This window comes from Tenrec ecaudatus, chromosome 3 (genome assembly GCF_050624435.1).
Source record: "Tenrec ecaudatus isolate mTenEca1 chromosome 3, mTenEca1.hap1, whole genome shotgun sequence".
In the NCBI taxonomy this organism is placed as follows: Eukaryota; Metazoa; Chordata; class Mammalia; order Afrosoricida; family Tenrecidae; genus Tenrec; species Tenrec ecaudatus.
The window spans coordinates 179292116-179314719 of NC_134532.1; positions in this window are offsets into that span (position 1 = coordinate 179292116).

Consider the following 22604-nt stretch of genomic DNA (forward strand, 5'->3'; position numbering starts at 1 on the left):
CGGACTGCCAAAAGAACCAGCGAATCTGCCTGGGAAGAAGTCCGACCAGAATGCTCCTCACAGGCAAGGATGGCATGACTGTGGTTCAGTCAGGAGAGCCGGTCCTTGGAGAAGGGCACTGTGCTTGGTAAAGTGGAGGGACAGCAAAGAAGAGAAAGGCTGCCGTCAAGCTGGATTGACACAGTGGCTGCAACACTAGGCGCAAACATCAAAGTTGTGAGACAGCGCAGGACCCGGCAGTGTTTCCGTCTGCTCTACGTAGGGTCACTGCGTGTACGAACTGACTCAACAGGCCACAGCACCAACAACGAAGTGTAGAGTACATTAGAATCAATTATTTCATTTATAATTGACTCACAGCATAAGATAGGCATTATAATTACACCCATCGTACAGATGAGGAAACTGAGCCTTAGAGAAGCTGGATTATTTGCCTAAACTGATACAACTGTGATGTTGATGGGAATCTAGCATTTTAGATCACAGCACCTGGATATCAACCCACTAATCTGAAGTCCAAAAAGGTGGTTTTGTTTTTGTTTCATTATTTAATATTACCAAGATCATATGAGTAGGGTGCACCAGAATGGAGACAAAAGTCCAGATCTTCTGATTCCAGTTCTGTCAGTGAAAACATGGTTGATACTAATGAAGTGATGAGATCAATCATAGTTATGTAAAGATGACAGAAAGCTGTATCCCTACTCCTAAATAAACAGCTGCCATCAAGTCAGTTTTCCAATGGCTGTGACTTTTCAAAACCAGATGAGAAGGCCCTTCTTCTAAGGTGCTTCCGGGTGGACTAAAACAGCCAACAACAGTTCGCTGATCACTGAGAGCTTAAGCATTTGTACCACCCAGGGATTTCTTAGTGAAAGCTCTAGTCACCTTGAAAGATTAAGAAAGTACTTCCAACAATTGAATAGATGCTCAAATGTGGCATTTGGCATCTTTCAAAGGACACACAAATACAATTCCCCCTTTGTCAGAATTTCTCACAGAGCATTCAATGTTGAATTTCTGATTCAATTCCAATTCAACATCTACAAAGTTCAAGTACATTTATATCTGTATCTGCATACAGCTATAACTTAGGCGAGAAGATTATCTGATTTTCCTGCACTTCACCCTACTAGGGCCCTGTAGTCTCCATAGTTTCATAGGCTTTGCTAACAATTTTCTCATGTTGCATTCATGCTTAATTTTTTTATCACCATTTCTTATTCATTCCTTGGATCCTTGTCACCTCCAGTTGGGCCAAATCCATACCACTAATCCATACTCTATATTATATTACCACCAGAAAATCCTTTTCAGCCCAAATTTGATCTCGAGTCGATGGCGACTCACTTTCTCCTTGTGCACTCATTCCTGTTGTCTCTGCTACTTTGCATGGTCTTCCATTCTCTGTTCCTCTTTGCTTGTTTCTTTTTCAGTATTTACCAATTTACATGTCTTCCCATTCTTCACTGCACTGTCATTTTAAGACACAGACAAGGGAAAGTCAGAGGAAGTGCAAAGGAGCACTAGGCTTTGACTCAAACCTTGGCATGGCAAACCTTGAACAGCTATGCCGGCCACAGGTTCCGTGTGTGTCTTCCAAAACCATGGGGGCATACATTGGAACCAAAATGGAATGGATTCTAGAACAGGAAGGAGGGAGATTGCAATTCTTCAAGCTACAGCCAATTTAGGAAGCCCTGGTGCTACAGTCCTAAAATATTCTATTGCTAACCCCCAAATCTGAGGTTCAAATCCACCAGGCACTCAAAATCTGCTTCTGTGAAGATTATAACCTTGGGAATCCTATGAGGCAGCTGTGCTCTGACCTATAGGGTTACTGTTAATCAGAATCAAGTTCATGCAGTCGCTTTAAAATTTCAGACCGAATGAAAAATAGGCATCGGAGTACAGACAAGGAAGGAGCTCACACTCAAAATTTGGCACAGACAAGCAGAACCACACAGAAGGTCCAACTGCGCTGTGCCCACACTGGAAACTAGCTCACCTGGGCTGGCTGGCTCTCGTCATTATTTATTTATTCATTTTTCTGTGAAACATGTGGTTTCCCCCGGTGCGCCTGTTGTGCGTATCCAGCTCCCATAAACCTTGATCTGCACTCATTTTATTTCCTTTACACTGTTTTTTTTTCTCTTTCTTCTCCTAGCTGTCTTTGGGGAGAATACTAAACTCTAATCCTGGATTAACCATTGATTCTCTTTTTCCATTTGGTAGATTTCTTCGGAGTTCAAAGTTGGTGAGAACCTGCAGTGATAAATGATCCCTCTACCCAGCAGATATTGTTTCTGAGACTTTTAAGGGCTATAGGGGGCAGGGGGGGACCCAGCACTGTGATTTTCCCACAAATCTGGTAAACAGCTTCAGTGAATTATGAACCACCGAGCAGAGAATATATCATCTAAAGACTGGAACACAATTGGCAAACATTTCATATTTGAAGATTCTGACTTATTTCAATTGATTAAGAAATTTTTGTTTCAGAATGGAATTCTTGCTAAATTAAAAGTCATGGTATCAAAATTCTACTTGTTAAACTTATTTAGCTGTCTATATTACTGCTATTCTTAACTATACATTTTAAGAGAAATTATGGGTTTGTTACACCCTTTGAATATTTTTATCTCATTATTACAACTATTTCTCGCAGAAAGAGCACTGAAGGTGACATGGCAATAAAAATGTGATCATTTTAGGTGTTTCTTTTCATCTTTATTATTGATTTTCTAGTTAATATCAAGATGAGATTATTATAAAATATCTTTGCTTTGCTGATTACCTTATTTACGTTTGTCAAATTCCATACTCTTTCCAGGTAAGAGCTATAGCATCTAGTAATATATATTATATATTTGTACATTTACATGTATACAAAATATATATGTACATTTTCAGATATAATAAAACAAAGTGTGTTGACTGAAGTAATGCTCTGTTATTTATTTCTCTGGGTGCTAATATCCTTCGCAATGGCTACACAGAACTCAGACAAAATTAATGATTAAAGAGTTTGTTAAAGAAGCTAGTAAGTTGTGATGCTAGTGAGAAATGCACAGAATCGTTGTTTATGAGAACATCTTGCAAAGTTCTTTCGGGTCTGCTTCTAAATGCCCGAAGAGGCCTACCACTCCAGTAGAAGCCTCGACCCAAAGGCATTCAGGTCAAGCTCCTGCAAACCCAACTCCTTGAATGAAGTGGTCAGCGGCAGCCCACTCCAGTAAGCCTCAGCCTGAGGGCACTCAGCTCCACTTCCATAGGCCAGCGAGCTCAGCTTCCCCATTTAAGTGCCCCAAAGTACCCACTCCACAATCTGGCCTCCTGCCTCAAAGCTTTCAGCTTTACTTGCCCTGTGGGTTGGGAAGTCCACTATGCTCTGACTCTTGGTTCTGATGCTGCTGCTACTTCTCTGATGTTAAAGCTGTTTTCAGGATTCAGGGGGTTCATTCTGCAGGGATCTCGGGTCTTCTCCTAGCTCTTGCAGGTAATGAGATCCCTCCTCCTGCTTAATGGGATGGTATTCCATGGACCCCAGTTCACAATTACCCGCAGATTAATCCTACCAGTATTCCCCCCCCCCAGCTTCTTATCAAACCCATGCAAGAAGAGTTCATTTGGTTGGAGTCAGAGACTTTGGCTAGAAGGGCCATGTTAAATAATGCACAGCCCCTGCACAAAGACGCATGTAAGCCATTTTGAGGTGTTCCAGATGTAACCGCGAAAGCTCAGAAATATTTCAGGCAAGATCAGCATTCATCAGTTTAGATTCCCTTTCCTGTGGGATACAGAATACAATTGTGCTTTTCTGTTTATCTGTGCCGCTATTTGTTTAATATCTGCCTTCTTTTTTACATAACAAATAACAATTTTAATTGTAAATTAGCTGGAGGTTAGACAGAAACTCTGTTTTAGATAGCCTCTGAATCTCCAATACTCAACATATTACCTAGAACAACAATAACGTGGGCACTTAAGTATGTGCGGAATGCAGGTAGGGAAAGTGTCTTCAGGGAGAGATCAGAACCTCCCCAAGAAGCCAGGAGCCTTGTGAAAGTGATGATGTTGGGTGCTGGTGAGTCCGTGCTCATTCACGGGAACTGTATGTAGCACAGAGCAAACCCTGCCCGTCCTGTGTCAGCCTCATAATTGTTTCTATTGTGTTTGAGCCCATTGTTGAAAGTGATAAAAACATGTTTGTCTTGAATATGGTGATGGTTTCTCACATGCATTTATAAAAGGGGCTTCACAATGCTGATAGGAAAATGTAAATAAGGATAACAAAGCCCCTGCAAACGTCAGAAACATAAACGTCAGTACTTAAAGTGTAATTTACAGTGTTAATTAAATCTCAATAAACTCCTTCTAGAAATGCAAAATTCCATGACAATATCATACTCATTATATTGTCTATTAAGTTCAAACTTTATTGGAGACTATTTGACACAGGACCCAACATTACTGGAACATACTTTGGTAATTTTTTAAGTGAAATAACTCCTCAATTATTAACTTTTTGTGAGTCAGTCGCCCCAGCATCATTTGTTGAAAAGATGATTCTTATCCCTTTTTAATGGTCTTGGCACAGAACCCTGGTTTCTAACGTACTTAGAGGAAGGGGAAGCTGTCTCCTCTTCCAAAGATTTGCCGTCCCAGAAACCTTATGGGACAGCTCCACTGTGTCCTGGAGGGTCACCATGGCATGAACGGAAATCTAAGGTTGTGAATGGGTGGATGAATGTAGCCCTAGTGGTAATACCTTTGTGGTACTTTAATTCTATTTTGTTCTTTTGCAACTTGAGCTGCCAGACTCCTGGCTCTGGTACCTTACTGTCACCACTAATCTGTTTGAACTAAAGAGTCAAGTGGGTTCATTCCAGTTCTATAGCCCCTCCCCAGCCTGCCCCCAACTTTGCATTTTCACTGCAAATATACTCAGTTAGAATCTACATGTTAACAAGAATCCAAGTGTTTCTTTATTTAATAAATCATCTTATTGGGGGCGCTTACCTATAACAATCCATACATCCAAGCGGATATGTACAATTGTTGGCATCAACAAATTCTAAACATTATCTTTCTTCTTGAGCCTTTTGATATCAGGTCCTCTTTATACCTTCCCTCTTTCACCCTGCCAACCCTCGAACCCTTAACATATTACGTATTGTTATTATTATTTACCCAGGAGATTCTTAATGTAGATTCTGATGCAGGATATCTGGGATGGAAAGGCAAAGTCTCAGGAGGAGGTTGAACTAGAATGCACCAGTTAAAGCTTAGGGTTGAAAGTTAAACTTGCATCCCAGTGGCCATGCAAATGGTACTGAAGAGACCATTTTCCTGTGACAGCACAACAGGCTGGGTGTTTTACGTTTTTAACCATTTAATAATTCAAGCCATCCTACTTCAAAGAGAAAGACAAGGATACAGTTTCCTATTAAGTTTGACATGGCTGCCCAAAAAAATTCAAAATCATGGCCATTGAGTCAATTCTGACTCATAGCAACATATAGGAGAGGGTAGGACTGGCCTGTGGGTTTCTGAGATTGTAACTTTTTACCGAAGTAGAAAGCCCATCTTTCTCCTGTGAGTCAACAGCCCATTATGCCACTAGGGCTCCCCTCGATGTTGCATAAAAAGCAAAATGCGAATTCATTACCATTGAGTTGATGCTGACTCATGGTGACCGCATAGGCAGAGGAGAACAGTCCCTGTGAGTTGCGGAGGCCACTATGGGAGTAGAAAGCCCATCTCTCTCCAGAAGAGCTTCGGGTAGTTTCCAACTGCAGACCTTGTGGGTCACAGCCCAACTCCTAACCACTAGGCCACCAGGGTACCTGGGCATTGCACAGGTAACAGGAAACTGAGAAGCATTTGCCAGGCTCCTTATCTCAGGACATAATTATGCTGGTCAAGTTGAGGAGAATTTTGTGGGGAAATTTATGGGTAAATGTCCAGGGCTTCCCATGGATTCATTCATTATACATCAGATGCACTTGGGGATCTTGTTAAAATGTTTATTCTGATTCAACAAGTCTAGGTTGGAATGTTCAGTTCTCAGCATGGGGCCAAACTAAAATGAACTAGTTTAAAGGCCTACAAATGTCATTAAAAAATGCTTAGAAGTGGGCATTCTGGGACTCCTACCATCATTCTTTTAGAAGTCTTCATAATAAAAAAAAACACTAAAATAAATACCATGCCTGACATTTGAACTCTCCCAAAGTTAGCAGCTTTAATCCCCATTCATCAATTCCCAAATTGATCTCTTGGTCAAATTGGTCTCTTTGTTCCCTCCAATCATATGATTTGCTATTATTCCATTTACGTTCCACATTCCTTAAACAGTCGATGCGTTCCGAGTGTTCCTGCCCGAACGTTCCTTTTCATTTCTGCAGACATCACCCCTACTTCACACTCTAGCTCCCCGGTGTTGATCACCCCGTTCAAGGCATCTCCACTCCTTGTCCTGCCTGTAGTTGTCACTTGCCTTGCTGGCGTGTAGCAAATGGCTACATTTCGGGTGCATTAACAGCACTAGCAGAGGAGAGTGGGTCAAAACCCCCAGCTCCTCTTAGGACGAAAGTGGTGGCCATCTGCTTTGAATGATAGGGCTCTTTCTACTCTGCCCTACAGCCACTACAGGTCCTACTCCAGCAGGGTTTTTGTCTTGGTCATCTTGTTGCGTTGTTTGGGTAAATTTCATAGGCGCTTTTAGTGTCTTTGTCATTTTACAACTATGGCTGACGATCTCCCTCAGGTTATACCTTCAATGTTGGTTTGGTGGTGAATGATAACACCTGGTCTTTGGAGAAAGGTCACGAATGAACCTCTGTTTTAAGGCCATCAGCAGTGTCGTCATAGGAGCTGGGCGTTTTTAAATGATCCCGCTGACCTCTGAATTGTGCTACAGTTTCTGTGGGAAGGTCATGTTGCTGGAACCAGTGTTCTCTGCCAGGGGCTGGCACAATGTGCTCTCAAGACAATGGAAAATAAGAAGATGGGAGAGGGCTTTGAAGTGAAGCAGATACTGATCCGTAGCCAATTTCAATTTGGTTTTCGAACTGATAAAAATGAGTGGTTTCTAACAAACAGGAACAAGAGGGTTTTTTTCTTTATTCATTGAGATATTCTTATGTATGGAATGATTATGAACTGATTATGGATGAAATGATAGTAACACCTGGAAAAGACATAAAGTAAGGTAGGGAGTGTTTCATACAATGATCCTTTCTGTTTAAAAGGTTATAAAAACATGGGGTAGAGTGACAGATGCTACCAATTTTGCTGATGGGTTGCTAATGATGCATACACACACGCACACACAGACACACACACACACACACACACACACACACACACACACACACACCAAATTGTACCCAAGGAAAGAGTGGTGATCTCTGGAACGCTCTTCCAGTTTTCAAATTTCTAAATGAGTTAAATTGAACCACATTGGAGGATTTGTTAGGAATTAGGCTGTTGAATACTGTCATGCTGCTGTACATAGATTTTTAGATGAAAACATGCTGGCTTTATCTAACATTTCACTAAAATGCTCATCGTGAAAGCATGACATTCTCTCTGAGTTAGGGTCACTAACTTTTAAAGCTGATTAAAAACAACAAAAATAAACTAATTTTCACATTGCACTTGGCCCTTTAAGCTACGTTCATCAAGTTGGGAGAAGTTATAGGGAAGTTCGAGGATCTCTCTTTTTTTTTTTTTTTTGACATTTAGAAGATTCTACTTTTAAATCATACTCATCGCTTTTTGATGTACCTCTCTCCACCTTTACCCCCAACACTGGGAATCCATTTTCTTGTACTTACCCCAACATGTGAATGGGAGCCAAGCCAGATGGGCTGTCATAAATATGCACTGGCTGGCTTGGGGCAGGACTCTGATAAGGAAATGCTACCTGTTGGGGTGGTAAAGGATATGCCACAAACTGAGATAAACTATTAACAGATTTCTTTTTTTTTTTCCTGAGGCTTGAGAATAATCACTCCTCTCTGAAGTCCAACTTCTTGAGACCCTCTCTTCAGGATCTGAAAACAGCTCACACCCGAGGCTCCACCAGACACCCTCTGCCCTTGAGTGCACAGAAGAAAAAGCTCTTTCTAGTTTCGTTTCTTTCTTGCTCACCAGAAAACCCAGGACCTTACGTCCTAACTAGAAGACGAACCACGAATAACTAAACTGAAATACCACAAAAGACACTGCACTTACTTTGTTGATAACTTATTAGTATAGATCTTGGTGTACAGAAAATAGAAACGGTAAAGAGGTTATGCTTGTTCCTAGTGCGTATGTGTGTATAGACTCAAGTCAAAGTTTAATAAATGAGTAGTTATGGATTTTATACTAGAACTCATCTCTTTTTCAGGTAAAACGACTATCTTCCTTTATGCAGACTTGATCAAACCTCTATCCCAAATCAACTCAACCAGGGTCCTTTTTGATCGATCTAGTCCAAATTAGTAGATTTTATAGCTTTTCCAGGTCTGTGCCAGGCTGCCCAGCACATTCCTGGCTCGCTCACTGGCTAGCCCCAAGTTCACAAACACCCCGTTGACCTCTGCTTGTTACTGGTCGGTAAGGCGAGTGAGTTCGAGAGGCTTGGGCCACAAAACCCACTCCAGCAGCGGCCCCGCAGCCACTCCCCACGGCTTCTGCTGGGCCTGCACCTAGGGGTGCCGGGCATCTTCCCTCTAAGTCCGCCCACTCACACCCAACTCTCCAGCTCCGAAGACTGGCGGTTCCATTGTTAGGTCTCGCTAGAGGGGGCGGCGGAGCCGACCGCTGGGGCGCACGGCTCCGGGGAGCCTCCTCCCCTGGGGACGGAATTGGGGGAGTCGGACCGTGAGCAACGACGGCAGGTGTGCACGTCCTAGGCCCGAACCAAGCTGCCCCGGGAGATGGCCGACACCCCTCTCCGGAGGGTGGTACGGTCCGGGCCGGGGAGGAGCGGGCCGGGGCGAGGCGGGGCGGGGGCGGGGCTCTCGATGTCTCCCGGGGCTCTCCCCGCCCCTCGCCCACCTTCCAGGCTGCGCCGCCGCGGGAAGGCGAGTGTGCGCGCGCCCCGGAGAGCCCTCCCCCTGCGCCGGCGGCGCCCGAGCTCCGCCCCGGCGAGCCGCCCCCTCCGCGGCTGCAGGCAGAGCGAGCCCAGCCAGCTCTGCGGCCGCCGCCACCTTTGCCGCCGCCGCCGCCGCCTCCTGCTGCCGACGTGCGGTGGCCGCGCCCGGCGGAGCAAGCGCTGCCCAGGGCGGGCGGCGTGGCCAGCGCTCTCCTGAGCGCTCAGCTCCGCGCAGTCCGGTCTCCCGGCCGCGCGGCGCCGCGACAGGTGCAGAGGCGCCGCCGAGCACCCACCTGCGGCCACCGCCGCGGCCATGCCCACCATGCGGAGGACCGTGTCCGAGATCCGCTCCCGAGCCGAGGGTGAGTGACCGCCGCAGCGCGGGGGCTGTGCGCGCAGCGCGCTCCCAGGGAGGCTCCCGGCCGGGCAGGAGCCGGACCGCGAGCGTCTGTGTGTGTGTGTCTGCGACCAGATACCCTGTCCCAACTCCTCCCCCGGGAATCTCGGGACCAGATACCCTGTCCCAACTCCTCCCTCGGGAATCTGGCTGCCGCGCTCGGTGGTTGGCAGACCCTTCTCCCAGCACCTCTCTAGAGCCTTTACCGAATTCCGAATTGCTGCCCTAGGCTGGATCGCTGGGGCTAGCTTCTCACTCCATCCTGAACCTTTCCGGCCCGGTCCGGTCCCCGTAAACTCTCGCCCTCCCCAATAGCACGCCGAACTACCCTTCTTTTCTCAGCCTCCCCTCGCATTTAAACAGCTCGCCAAGCCCACGGCCATCGCTACCGGTGCCGCCCCCCCCCCCCACCCTCCTCCGGTTTTGTAGCTCAACCTCACAGCTCCTGGAGAAGATACGCCTTTCCCAGGCTGCAGGATCCTGCGATTCCCAGCCCCTCACCTCTCAGCGCGAGGAGCCTTCAGTAGGCTGGGTACTCGGTGGGGATCAAGGCTGCATTATTTACGGCCTGCAATTCCGCCTGCTGCAGCGGAGTGTGCCCCAAGTCAAGTCTGGGGTTTCCTTTGTGGTTTTCCTTTTGCCAGAAACCCACACTTGGGCCAACTGAGCGGACTTTCCTCCTAGCTCCCTAAGGTGGTAGCTATTTTCTTTGCTCCCTCCAGGGCCGGCAGTTGAATGGCTACCCTAGTAAGCACGAGCAACAGATGTTTCAGGTTGTAAGCCTTTGGAGAGCGGAGAACCTTTTCACCTGCTCTGCGAACCTGCCCACCTTGTGACAGGCTCCCAGCAAAGGAGCCACGGTCATGCGCTGGGCAGATCCAAGATTGTACGTATCACCGAGGGTTTGTTTTGCTTTTCTCTTCACCAAGCCATACTTGGATCTGTAAACAGTGTAATCTGTCTTTGAGAATTAGTCTATCTTTGCGTCATCCCTGATCCCCACCCCCATGCCACCCTTCAGTATGAAGCAGGTGGTAAAGTGTTGTTTTATAAAGACAAGAATGTTAAAACAGAATCCCAAGGGTTTCAGGCCCGTTGACTGCTTTTCTTTAGTAGATTCTATGCAGAATGACGCCAGCAGACCCTAAGATATAGGTATGTTTTATTTGTTGTTTTAATTTTATCGGATTACAGCTTTTAGAGAATAGCAAATGAAACTAAGCAAATGAGAATAAAACATAGACGTGAGAACTGACCTGTGTCTAAAATAGACATTTGGTATGTAGTATTTTCACTTGTAATATACTGGGGGAACTATATATGCATATATATATGCATATTTATATATAAAGAGAGATGCTATTACAGTTTAGGTGTAGAGTTGAATAGAAAATAGTGCTAAAATTACTTATAGTATGTTAAAATTGTATTCATCCACACTTCTCCACTGCTAAGTGAATGAATTTCATTTCCTAATCACCATTTGAGCAAACAGGTAATAAAAATGTAGTGGAATATTTGAGATTGCGCTTTCTTTCTCATTTGATGGATCACATATGATGGGAGGGAGGGGGGAGAGAGAAAACACCAGAAAACAATGCAAAACCTGTGGCATGTCAGAGGATTCTATCAGCACTGAGAGGCTGCAGTATTGTATTCAATTGGCCTAGTTATTTCTCAAAAACAGTTTCACAAAGATTACCTTATTAAACCTCAGGGAAGCCCTGGAAGGGAATGAATGTGAAAATCCTACTTGATTTAAGGAAACTGTAGCCCAGAATAGTTGAACAGCTTGCCTCAGGTCAAGTACTTAGTTGGGGACACATTTGGATTAATAGCTCCTGGAAAACAAGGACTGTTTCTAATTTAGTCTCTTATTGCCACCACAGTGTCAGGGCACAGTGATACTTGGGGAATGATCCTTTTCCTCATATTCATTGGTTTCAGTATATTACGTGCCCGGTGTTTTGATCAGGACCAGTAATGACTGGCTCATCGCTTGCTCTGTTCACTCGTTATTGCTATGGAGTGTTCTCCTTTCACAGCCCCTTCTGCTTACAGCACACTTCACATGCCTTGGCCTCAGCTAACTGGACCTAAGTAGGCTCCTGAGCCACGGACGGACGGCCAATGTAGAGGTGCCAGTCCTTATAACCTTAGGATGTGTTTCAGCAAGATGCTCTGCTCCAGTCATTTCTCTCTTGGAAGGTGTTACACTTAAGAGACTTAGAGCTAAAACTGAAACAGGAAGGGACAGAGGTGAAGAGACTGTCAGAGAGAAAATGATCATGCATGTAAATGCTGGGAGGAGGATGCAGAAACCCAAAGCCAACGAGTGGGGGAGAGAATGAACTCGATGGGCAGAAACCCCAGTGCTGAGAGAAGGTGGCCAGGCTCAGAGGGTTCTAAGCCCCCTTTCTGAGTAGTGTTAATATAAGCTCGGTCCACTCCACTCCCACCCCAGAAGGGACTTGAGTGGGTTTCTGTGCAGAAACGCATTTCTGTTCAGATTTGTCCAGAAGCATGATCTTGCTGGCAAACTGTTCACAGCTGAACTCATCGTCAAAGGACTACATGGAATGAAGAACTGGTCTAAGAGGGGAAATTGCTGTTTGATCACAGTGCTGGCTCTAGGTGTACAGTCCAGCAGAAGATCAGATTGTAAGAGCAGGAAGCCAGGTAAAATAGCACTTGCTTCATGAATGATTTGAGAGCCATGCTCGTAATTGCTACTCCCACTTTGCGAGGCGTGCCAATCACCCTGGGATCTAGTTAAGCTGCAGATTCATTATGTCTGGGGAGAGGGGTGGGCTTGTTGCATTTCCGACAAGCTAGTGGGTAATGCTGATGGTTCTGGCCTGTGGATCTCCCTCTTTGGACTGATACTGTTTCAGACAGGTGCCCTTGAGTTCGTACGGATGCATACTATTCACTCACTGCCATCAAGCACAGTCTGACCCAGGTATGCAGACAAGCCTACCCACCAACCGCCCCACCCCCACCCTCCCGCCAAAGCCTCAGGGCCCTCCAGTCGACTATGACTCATAGTAACCTGATCGGGTACAGTAGATCTGCCCCATTGGGTTGCCAGGACTTTAAGTCTTTTTAAGAGTAGACAGCTCCTTTTTTCTGCTGGTCCTGCACCGTCCTCAACATTATTCCTGTGTTTGAGCCCACGGTCATAGCCACTGGGACAATCCATCTCATGGAGAGACCTCCTGCTTTTCCCGGACCCTCTACTTAACCAGGGCCCTTCTGGTTATTGTCCTGAGTCCAGACAGTGGTGAAGGGGGAGGGGGAAACCTCATGAAAACAATGCGGAGAGTGAGTGAGTGAGTGTGCCTTTTTTTTTTTTTTGAGCTCTTAAGGAAATTGGCCAGGGCAAAGGGAAACTTGGAAGGCGTCGGCTATAAGTTGGGATAGGGAAATTACTGCTAGATTGCAGAGCCTTTGAATGCCGAGATGAGTCATCTGGATGTATAATCAAGGGTCTTAGAGCTCATCTGATTCAATTTCACATTCAAGCATGAGGCCAATGTATGAGAAACATCTCTGACAGTGAGTTAGGAGCAAAATCATTACATTAGAGTGGAATCCCAATGAAGTGTGTTGGGTGATTCAGAGCAATTGCCTCTGTGGCTAGACTAATTAGGAGGCTATTGTAGAACATTCAAAAAATGACAAAGGCCGGGATTGGTCCTGAGGGGGGCAGTGAAGATCAGCAGGGAGAATCAGAGATTTCAGGGCAAGTCATTAATTCACTCAGTAGACATGGAACTGGGCAACAGCTCCAAGTCCTGTTTCGGGTAGCTGTGCCGGATCCACAGATAGGATAGAGAGAAGTGTGTGCCCTGGTAGTGTTTCCAGTGTCCTGGAGGGAGAGACAAAGTAAACACAATAAATAAGCAAGTTATATAATGTGTTACCTGTTGAGTGCTGTGGGGAAAAATAAATAAAAGATGAGATACTTCAAGTTGCTAGATGGACTGGAATTTTAAGTAGGGTGGTTAGAGTAGTCTTTGTTGAAAGCGTGACCTGAAGGAGGTGAAGGGGGTGGGGGTGGGGGGCTTGCTGTGAAGATCTGGAGGAGAGAGTGCTCTAGGAGTGGAGAGGCAGACCAAAAGCCGCAAAGAGAGAGAGTCCCGGGTGTTAAAAGAGCAGTAACATAGTAGGTGGGAATCTCGGGTAAAGTGAGTCCTCCAACGATGTCCTTATCTTGAGGAGTTCTCTGCTAATTCTGGGCTTCTTCCCTCTCCATATGAAATTGATGGTCACTTTTTCCAATCTTTGAAGAAGGTTGTTGGTATTTGAATCAGAATAGCATTAAACTTATAAAGTTCCCTGGCTAGGATAGACAACTTTACTATATCAGTCTTTTGTTCCATGAGCATGGGATATTCGTCCATTTGTGGAGGTCGCTTTGGGTTTCCTGTAGTAGGGTCTTGTAATTTTCCTTGTCTTTTGTTTTTTGGTTAGATATATCCCAGATATTTCAGTTTGTTCTTGGCTATTGTGAATGGTACTGCTGCCTTGATCTCTTCCATGATCTTGTCTGATGTATATAGCAAACCAATCAACTTCTGTTTGTTAATCTTGTATCCTGCAAGTGGTGTACATATGTAAACACATAAATGATGTACATATGTAAATACATAAATCCACAAAAATAGAGGTATTGGCCCATGTACATATATTTATATGCAATACACTGAGGTAGGGGATGGACTTTGGGTCTCTGCTCATACCCTCCCTTAAGACAAGAATACTTTGTTTTACTAATTGGCAGTCTCAGATGTTCACCCTCCCAACACAACTACTAAAGACAAAATGGGTGCATAGCAAATATGGTGAAGAAGGTAGATGGTGTCTGGCTATTAAAAGATTGATAGTTTATTGTGCCAACCTGGCCGATAAACACATGTGGGGTTAATTGAAGGACAGAGCAATAAATGGCTCACTGCGCCTCGCCTTTCGAGTTCTTGGGTCTTTTGTGATGGTGGGACCCCAGGATGCAGCTGCCTTAGCCAGTTCCGTGCTTCAGCTGGCAAGGCTCACTTCCTGCAAGATATCCCTGAGGAGAAGCCACATGGACCTACCCCGATGCAGGCCCGGGTGCTGGAGCAGCCATGTGGAGATCCCTGCTAGCACTAAGATGCTTACGCATTCACTGATTTGGCTTTTCTCCTGCAATCGGCATCATTGCGTGTATTTTGTGATATGGAAGAGGACTTTGTGGATTGGTGTCAGATATATTGGCTAGTGTTGGACTTGTATGTTTGGGTAGCACTGGGTTGGGATGTTTTCTTAATGAACATTTAACTTTTATATAAAACTCTCTTATACATATGCGTTTCTGTGGATTTGTTTCTCAAGTACCCAGACTAATACCGTGATATAGCATCTGGGGTCTGAAAGGCTTGAAGTTACACAAGCCACCCTTCAGCAGTGAAGCAATAAGTTCACATGGAAGAATCGCACCTCCAGTGCGATCATGAGGCATCCGGGTAATCGGCATCAGCAGACACATAACAAGCAACAACATACTGTTGAAAACAAGGGGAGCTGGAGCAGAGAGCCAAAACCCATCTGTAGACACTGGAACTACCTCCCCACAGAGGGGCCACAAGGAAGGGATGAGTCAAGAGGGTGCAGTAAAGCATCGATGAAACACATTATAGTCCTCTGGTTCCTTGAGGCTTCCTCACCCCCCACTACCATGACCCCAGTGCTGCTCCCCAGTTCAGACTAGACCCGATTCAGAACATGCACCCAGGTTCAGAAAGGGACGGGAGCTAAGGACACACAGATCCAGGAGCAGGAGTGGGAAAGGTGAAGGGTAGGGGAAGTGGGGGAGAGGAAGGGAGAAAGGGGGAACTGATCGCAATGATCGATACATAGCCATGCACCCCTCTACAGGGGGAAGAACAACAGAAAATCTGATGGAAGGGAGACAGCAGTTGGTGTGAGAGATGAAAATAATAGCAATGTACAATCTTTCAGGGGGTTATGCAGGTGGGGGGGGGAAGAGCTGATACCAAGGGCTCAATAGAAAGTAAATGTCTAGAAGAGACTGAGGGCAGCATATGCACAGACATGCCCGATTCAATTAATGCATGGATTGTGATTAGAGTTGTATGAGCCCCCAGTAAAATGATATATAAAAAGGTATTGAGAAAAAAAGCAGTGATCACAGGGCGAGTGTAGTATGAAATGATATAACCACAGGTCACATCATGGGGCTTAGTGATAGTGTAGTATAGAAATCCAAACTAAGCCACTGCTATGGAATGGATTCCAACTTACTGCGACCATACAGGACAGAGTAGAACTGCTCTCTGGTTAAAAAGGAATAAAAGTGCCATTGGCATGCATTTCACGTACCTTACCATTTAGATGTTCAACCTTACTAAGAAGAGTTACTCGATGATCACCACATTTTCAGAATACTTTCTTCTTGTACTCATTCTGCTTAGCTCGCCATTTCCCCCACCCTCCCCTGCCATGCCCCTAGGTAAATATTAATCCAGTTGCTGTGTCTGTAGATGGACCTATCCTAGATTTCATATCTAAAATATGCAGAAAATTATACAGGAAAACACAAAGAGCAAACAACAATGACTAGACAAAACAGAGGACAACTTCAATAGAAAAGAAAACAGAAACTATTAAAAACAGAAACAACTTTAAAATGGGTCAAAGGGGATCAAATGAGAAGGTGTAGGGTTTTCACCTAGCTCCACCTGCCATGATTGACTTCACAATGCTCTCCCTCTGGTAGCAAAGCTACTCCCCCTCGCTACCCCCCCCCCCCCCCCCGGCTTCATCCATGTGGGGTCCCTGCAAGTGTACTGGGGCTCCCATTGTCTTCCATAGCTTTCTGAGAACTCTACTCAGAACTGATGCTCCCACACTCTTCCCTCCTTCAGATTCGGATTTCATTATTTGCCATCTTTGGATCACCCAGGCTGGCAGGCTTCTTCCTTGTGGACTTAGTTGGCACCTCACTTAGATGGCTGCTAGTTTGAAGGCAAGTCTTTAAGACCCCAGAGCTCTTCTTCTTAATAGCCAGGTACTATGTGGTTTCTTCACCCCCTTTCCTATGGCCCCTCATCTCTTCAGAGATCTCTTCCTGAGACTGAGCACCAAGCATGGCCATGTCGTAAGAACTAATTGTTCCTGGATTGGAGCTAGAATTAAGTGCAAGCCCGAATCCATTCATCGATCTATGGTTGATATGTCACTGGTTCTCTTTAGAGGCATAGCTATCATGTTATGATAGGGAATGTTATAAATTATAAATTAGAGCACAATTTGACACAAGGATTAAAAATAAATAAAATGTCTCAAAAATTAACCATTTCAAGAAACAAACAAAAAAATCATAATTCAGTCCCCTGGATTCTATGTTTTCCTAGGGATTTCTTTTTGAAGAGCCCCTGCAGAGGGATTTCTGAGTAAAAAAGTATACATTTTTTTATAACTTTTGAATTTATTACTATTTCAAAATTGCTTAAAGAAAGTTGGACCACTTTGTACATCTACTGAAATGGAATCAGACTGTCTGCTTATCCTTGTTCCAGTCCTGGATGACATTTTAAAAATCTTTATAGTAAAGCAGTGGGAAAAAATAAACCTTTAAATTTACATTGCTTTAGTACATTAATTACTTTGAGCATATTTTGGTAGGTTCATGCTTGTGTTTACTTTTGTCTGAATTGCTCACTCATGTGCCTTTGTGAAGCGCGTGTCTTGACTTTGGGGAGCAGCTGACATTTTACAAACTTCTGTTTTTCCCTGGGCATAGTGTGTATGTTGGTTTATAGTATTTTCTCTTATATGTAAGTGTCTTAGGAAATGTCATCTTTTTTTCTTTACAATTTCTGCTTTCGTATCATATTATTTCAAATTAATAAGAAAGTTTTCACTTGTCCTTTGCTCTAGGATGTGTAGCTTCATTTTAAAGTAGCTCCATCTGCAGGTCCTGTGGAACTGATTTTTGTGAGATATGTCGGGTAGGGATCTGATTTTACTTTTTCTCAAACGACTTCTTTGGTCTCAGGTGAAACCGTTTATTTGGTAATCCATTCCTTCCATACTTACTTGCAGTGCTACTGGGATTGTACTGCGTGCATTTATGTAGTTGAGCCATTTTTGCCTTTCACCCACCTCTCACACTATTGTTTTGATCTATCTCTTTTGACCATTAGTCTCAAATTCCTTTATTACAACTTAGTAAAATAGAAGGCATTGCTCATGTATTTGGCTCATCTAGGCTTGCAGGCACATGTCTGTCTGCATGTAGGCAGGCTGTGCCTCACGCTTCTGGGTAGCTATTGGACTGCTGACTGCTAGGAATGAGATGTACACCCAGCAGCGTGAACGATGGTGGGGTGCAATGACGCACCCAGGAGATGCTTATGTACTCTTGACAAGACGAAAAACCCTTATTGCTATGTACCGAAAGCAAACAGTAAACAATGATAAATTCCCAAAGAGAAAATATTTACCCTTCCCATACAGGTCCATTCTTAGATCGCTGTGTTTGGGATCAGATGTTATGTTCGTGGAACCGCTGCCTCTGGCTGCCGCCATGCTGCTCTGGGGGCCTCAGCTGAGGGGCCTTGCTACGAGGTGGGAGGCCCTGGCGCAGGGTCTCCTGAATTCACTGCTGCCGGCCCTTTCCGACTTCTGCCGCCAGCTCCACGGTGACACTCCAGCTCCGGTGGCCCAAGATGGGGTTGTGCAGCCCCTGCAAGGGCTCGTTAAGGTCTCTGCTCTGCACACTTGTTAGAATTACTTCAGTTCTGATGTGCAGAGACCCCTACACTCTGCCAACGCTCTACAATGGTGCACACTCAGGCCTCTTCTTTCCAGGGACAATATTACAGCCCTTTTAGCTCCACCTGCCCGCCAGTCTCCAGCCTGAAAGTTCTGAGCTCTTGTTCTTTGGACCGGATAAGCTCACTGCTACCATCTTTCTGTCTTCAGTGCTTGCTGCTGCTTCTGAGTCTTAAGAGCTTCTCAGTGTGGGGACCCAGGGCCTTTGGTCCCAAGGACAAACTGCTTCAGCTCCTTCTCGGAGGCATGAGGTCCCCCAGACCCTCTGTGAGGTTAGACCTTTGAAGCCAGTAAGTTTTGTCTTTTGGTTTTATTTGCATAGTCCCAGGCAATCGTTTTGTGGACATTATAAGACAAGCCATATAAAGGCCAAAGGAAAGCAATTCATTGCATCACAAAGCTTATTTATTAGTGTCTTCTTCCATGTATTAGCAAGTTGTTTTTTTTAACACAAGTCCTGAACATTTGAATGATTCATGCTTAAATGATTTATAGTTTGTGAACATATGCAAATGGGAACCTTTTAAAAGATACTTTGTTTGCTGGAACATCTGTGGAACTTTTGATCTTGTAATTGAACATTGGCCTTAATTCTTTCATTTTTAATAATTTATCAATTAAAGTTTATGTTTTTAAATACATTGTGATTCATAAACTAAGTGGGCTTTTTTTTTTTTTGCAAATCCATGTAACCTTAGAACTGCCCCACAGTTTTCTTTACTGTAATTTTTAAACTTTTTATTTCCTTCTGAGCTTCATCCTTGTTTAAATCTGACCTTTGCTTTCCTGAGGTTGGTTTTTTAGGGAGTGTGTAGCTAGCTCCCTGGTGTTACTAATTACCTTAAAGGTTTATCTAAGATTGTTTGATTGAAAGGTGAGTCACGGGGGTGGCCTAAACTGTTAAAGGGTGACTGAAGGCAGTAGTCTCAGGGCTCATCCAATGTCTGTTAGACCAAGTAGCCTGGTTATTTACATTATTTTGTTTCACATTTTTTCCCCCTCTATTCAGAATCTCCTATGTGGTCACTCTCTGAACAGCCAGCGATGGTAAACCTGGCACCATCTAGTTCTTCAGGTCTCGGAGTTGTAAAGACTGTGTTTGCCCATGCCATTAGCTCTTTGGACTGTTTCCACGGGTCCTTGATTTTCTTTGCTCTGGTTGGTAAGTGACCAAGAATTGAATCTCATGCCCATTAACAGCTTTTAAGACTACAAGGTACGACTTACCAAAGTAGAATGTAGAGTATTGACCTTGATATCCCTAGAGTCCTAAGGCCCCAGAACCCATGGAACTTGGTTGTGTGTAAAAAGTTTCGTAACTTTCCCCCTTATAATGCTATTACGTTTATGAATATACTTGAAGCACATCCAAACATTCATGTAGAAGAGCCCCGTCACACTTGCACATACTCGCCTTGCCCTTCCTGTTCAGTTTGCGCGTGTGTCTGCATATCCGCTAGTAGGTTGCAGCTCTACTGGAGGGCAGAGCATTGACTTTCGTCGTCTGTGACTCTTGTCCATCTGACTGCCTTGCTTTGTCTCGATCATTTTGTACTGACCTCCCTCTTTTAGCTCTCTCTTCACCTAAGTTAATGTCTGTTCACCCCCAAGTTAGTGACTTGTCTTCTCCCACACCTGGCCACCTTCGAAGAAAGCATCTTTCTGTGAGCAGACCTTGGCTCGACTTTGCGTCAAGTGGTCTGGTACATATGAAATGGTTTCAAAAAGTTTGGGGAAAAGGAATTAAAAGACAATGGTATTTGTCCATGAGCCTACTGAAGACTCCCTGAATCTACATTTTGTGATTGACTAATTTCACTTAGCCTAGGTCCTCCAGGTCCATCCTTGTTACAGGATGCTTCACAGATGCATTTTTTTCAACATTGTGTAATATGTGTGCTGAATCAACTTATGGAGCTATTTTGAACATTATGCAAAGTTTGTTTAGTGGGTGAAATCATGGCCTCAATCCCAGGAACAGTGGTAAATATGGCGTAGGGCCGGGAATGGTCTTGTTCTATTGTGCGTACGGTCGCTATGGGTCAGAACCTACTCGTCGGCACCTAACAACAACAACAGAGTTCGTTTCTCCTCATCCATTGATGGCCACTTAAGTTGTTTGCATTGTTTTGCTACTGTGATTAATGCTGCTGTAGCTTCTGTACACAGTAATGGGGTTGCTGGATCACAGAGTATTTCTGTTTCAGATGTCTTTAGGAAGTACCATTCTCTTTTCCAAGGCAGTTGCATCATTTTCTTGTCCCACCAGCTGCGTATACTTATGTGGCTCCACACCCTTGCCAGCATTTATTATTATTTTATTAAACTCTGCTCTCGATGTTGGGGTAAGAGGCCTCCTCAATATTGCTTGGATTTGTATGGGGATTCCTCATTGGGCTGAGAACCACAAGGTCCGCAGTTTGAAACCACCAGCCATACCTTGGGAGAAAGAGGAGTCTTTGTGCTCCCATAAAGATGGAAATTTCCATGCTCATTGAGTCTATTCTGACTCAGATCAACAGTATAGGACAGAGTAGAACTACCTCTGTGGGTTTTCAAGGCTGTGAGTCTTTTTGAGAGTAGAGTCTGATCGGTCTCCTGAGGAGCAGCAGGTGGGTTTGAACTGCTGACCTTGTGCTTAGCAGCCTAATATGTAACCCTATATACCACCATCCTTGGAAACTATGAGTCAGATTCAACTGAATGGCAGTGAGTTTTGAGTGACCCTGTCCAATGGAGAAGGTTGGAAGCTATGTAGGATCACTATGGGTTAGAATAAAGTCAATGACAAGTGATTTTGTTTTTATTTTTATTTTTTTGTTCCAAGTATTAGGAAAGAAGGACCTCTGGTGACACCGTAGATTAAGAGTTGGGCTGATAACTTTCAGGTTGTTGGTTCAAATCTAACAGCTTCTCCTTGGAAGATGAGATTGTCTACTCCCTTAAAGGTTTACAGCCTCGAGAACTTACTCTGTCCTATAGGGTTGCTATGAGTCAGAATCAACTTGATGGCAGTGTGTTTGCTTGTTTTTAATGGTTGACGATGGGGAAAATTTTTCATGTATTTGTTGGCCACTTGCATATTGTCTTTGATGAACTATATATATCCTCTGCCCACCTTTTAATTTGATTGTCTTTTTGTTGAGGTGGACCAAAGTGTTTTTAAAAGAGGCTTGTGATTAATTAAACTTAACTAACTATATTTTAATGCACGATTTTCTCAGGAAGAACTGACGTATTTTTATGTGCCTCATGGACTCAGGTTGCAAGTTACCACCTATAGGTTTCTAGTAGAAACCCCTTCACCACAGCCTCGGGTGGCCCCCTTTGTCTTAGGAGTAGAAGTCAGAACTTAGACCCGCTGGGGTTTATCTACTCCTGTATCTACTTTAAGTCAGCATTCCTAGCTCAACATTGTCTACGAGAATTAAAATGTGAGCCATAAATCCTAGGCATAAAAAAAATTTAGCAGCCACATTACAAAGCAAAGCCAAACAACCGAAATCAGTTTTAATTTATTTGGCTTAACCCAGTGTTGTTAGGCTGGGCTGTGCAAAGAAACGAAACCAGTGACACGCATATATGTATATCAAGAAAGCATCCCAGTACAACTTAAGTCCATGGGCCCTATGCTAGCCAGAGCCCTGTGCAGACTCACGTACCTGTAGACTGATATGCAGAAAGGTGAAGCGGGCTGCAGCGAGACCCCAAGCCGGTGGGTGCCGAGTTGATTCAAGGTCATTGGGAACATGGATGGGAGCTAAACAGCTTTCAGGGTCAGCTGGCTCACATGGGGCTGTCCCTGGGGAGAGACACAGGGTCCCAAGAAGCAGGAAGGTGAAGGGGCGGAGCTAGGAGAGAGAGAGAATACATTTGTTTCTCCACTATAGAAAGGCCACAACCACAGGAAGGTGGCATCAGTCTGTGATCTCCACTACACATTCACACGGGATCAGGTGGACACAAACGCTAACTGCCACACCCAGGATAGCCAATGTGTTTGCATCCTGTCGTTGATACATGAGTCAACCCCAAGATATTTTACCTTTGTCTTTTTGTGCTCTCTTTTCGAAAGCCAGGGTGTGTGCTACTGCTGTGGTTGCTAGGTGCCGTCGAGCTGGCTCTGACTCCTAGGGCAGCTGAGTGAAAAAACAGCCGGGTCTTGGGCCGTCCTCACAGTTGTTCATTTTGACTCCACTGTTGCAGCCCTGGGCCAGCCCATGTAGTGGACGGTCTTTGTCTTTTTTGTGGAACCCTCTGCTTTACCAGGATGACGTC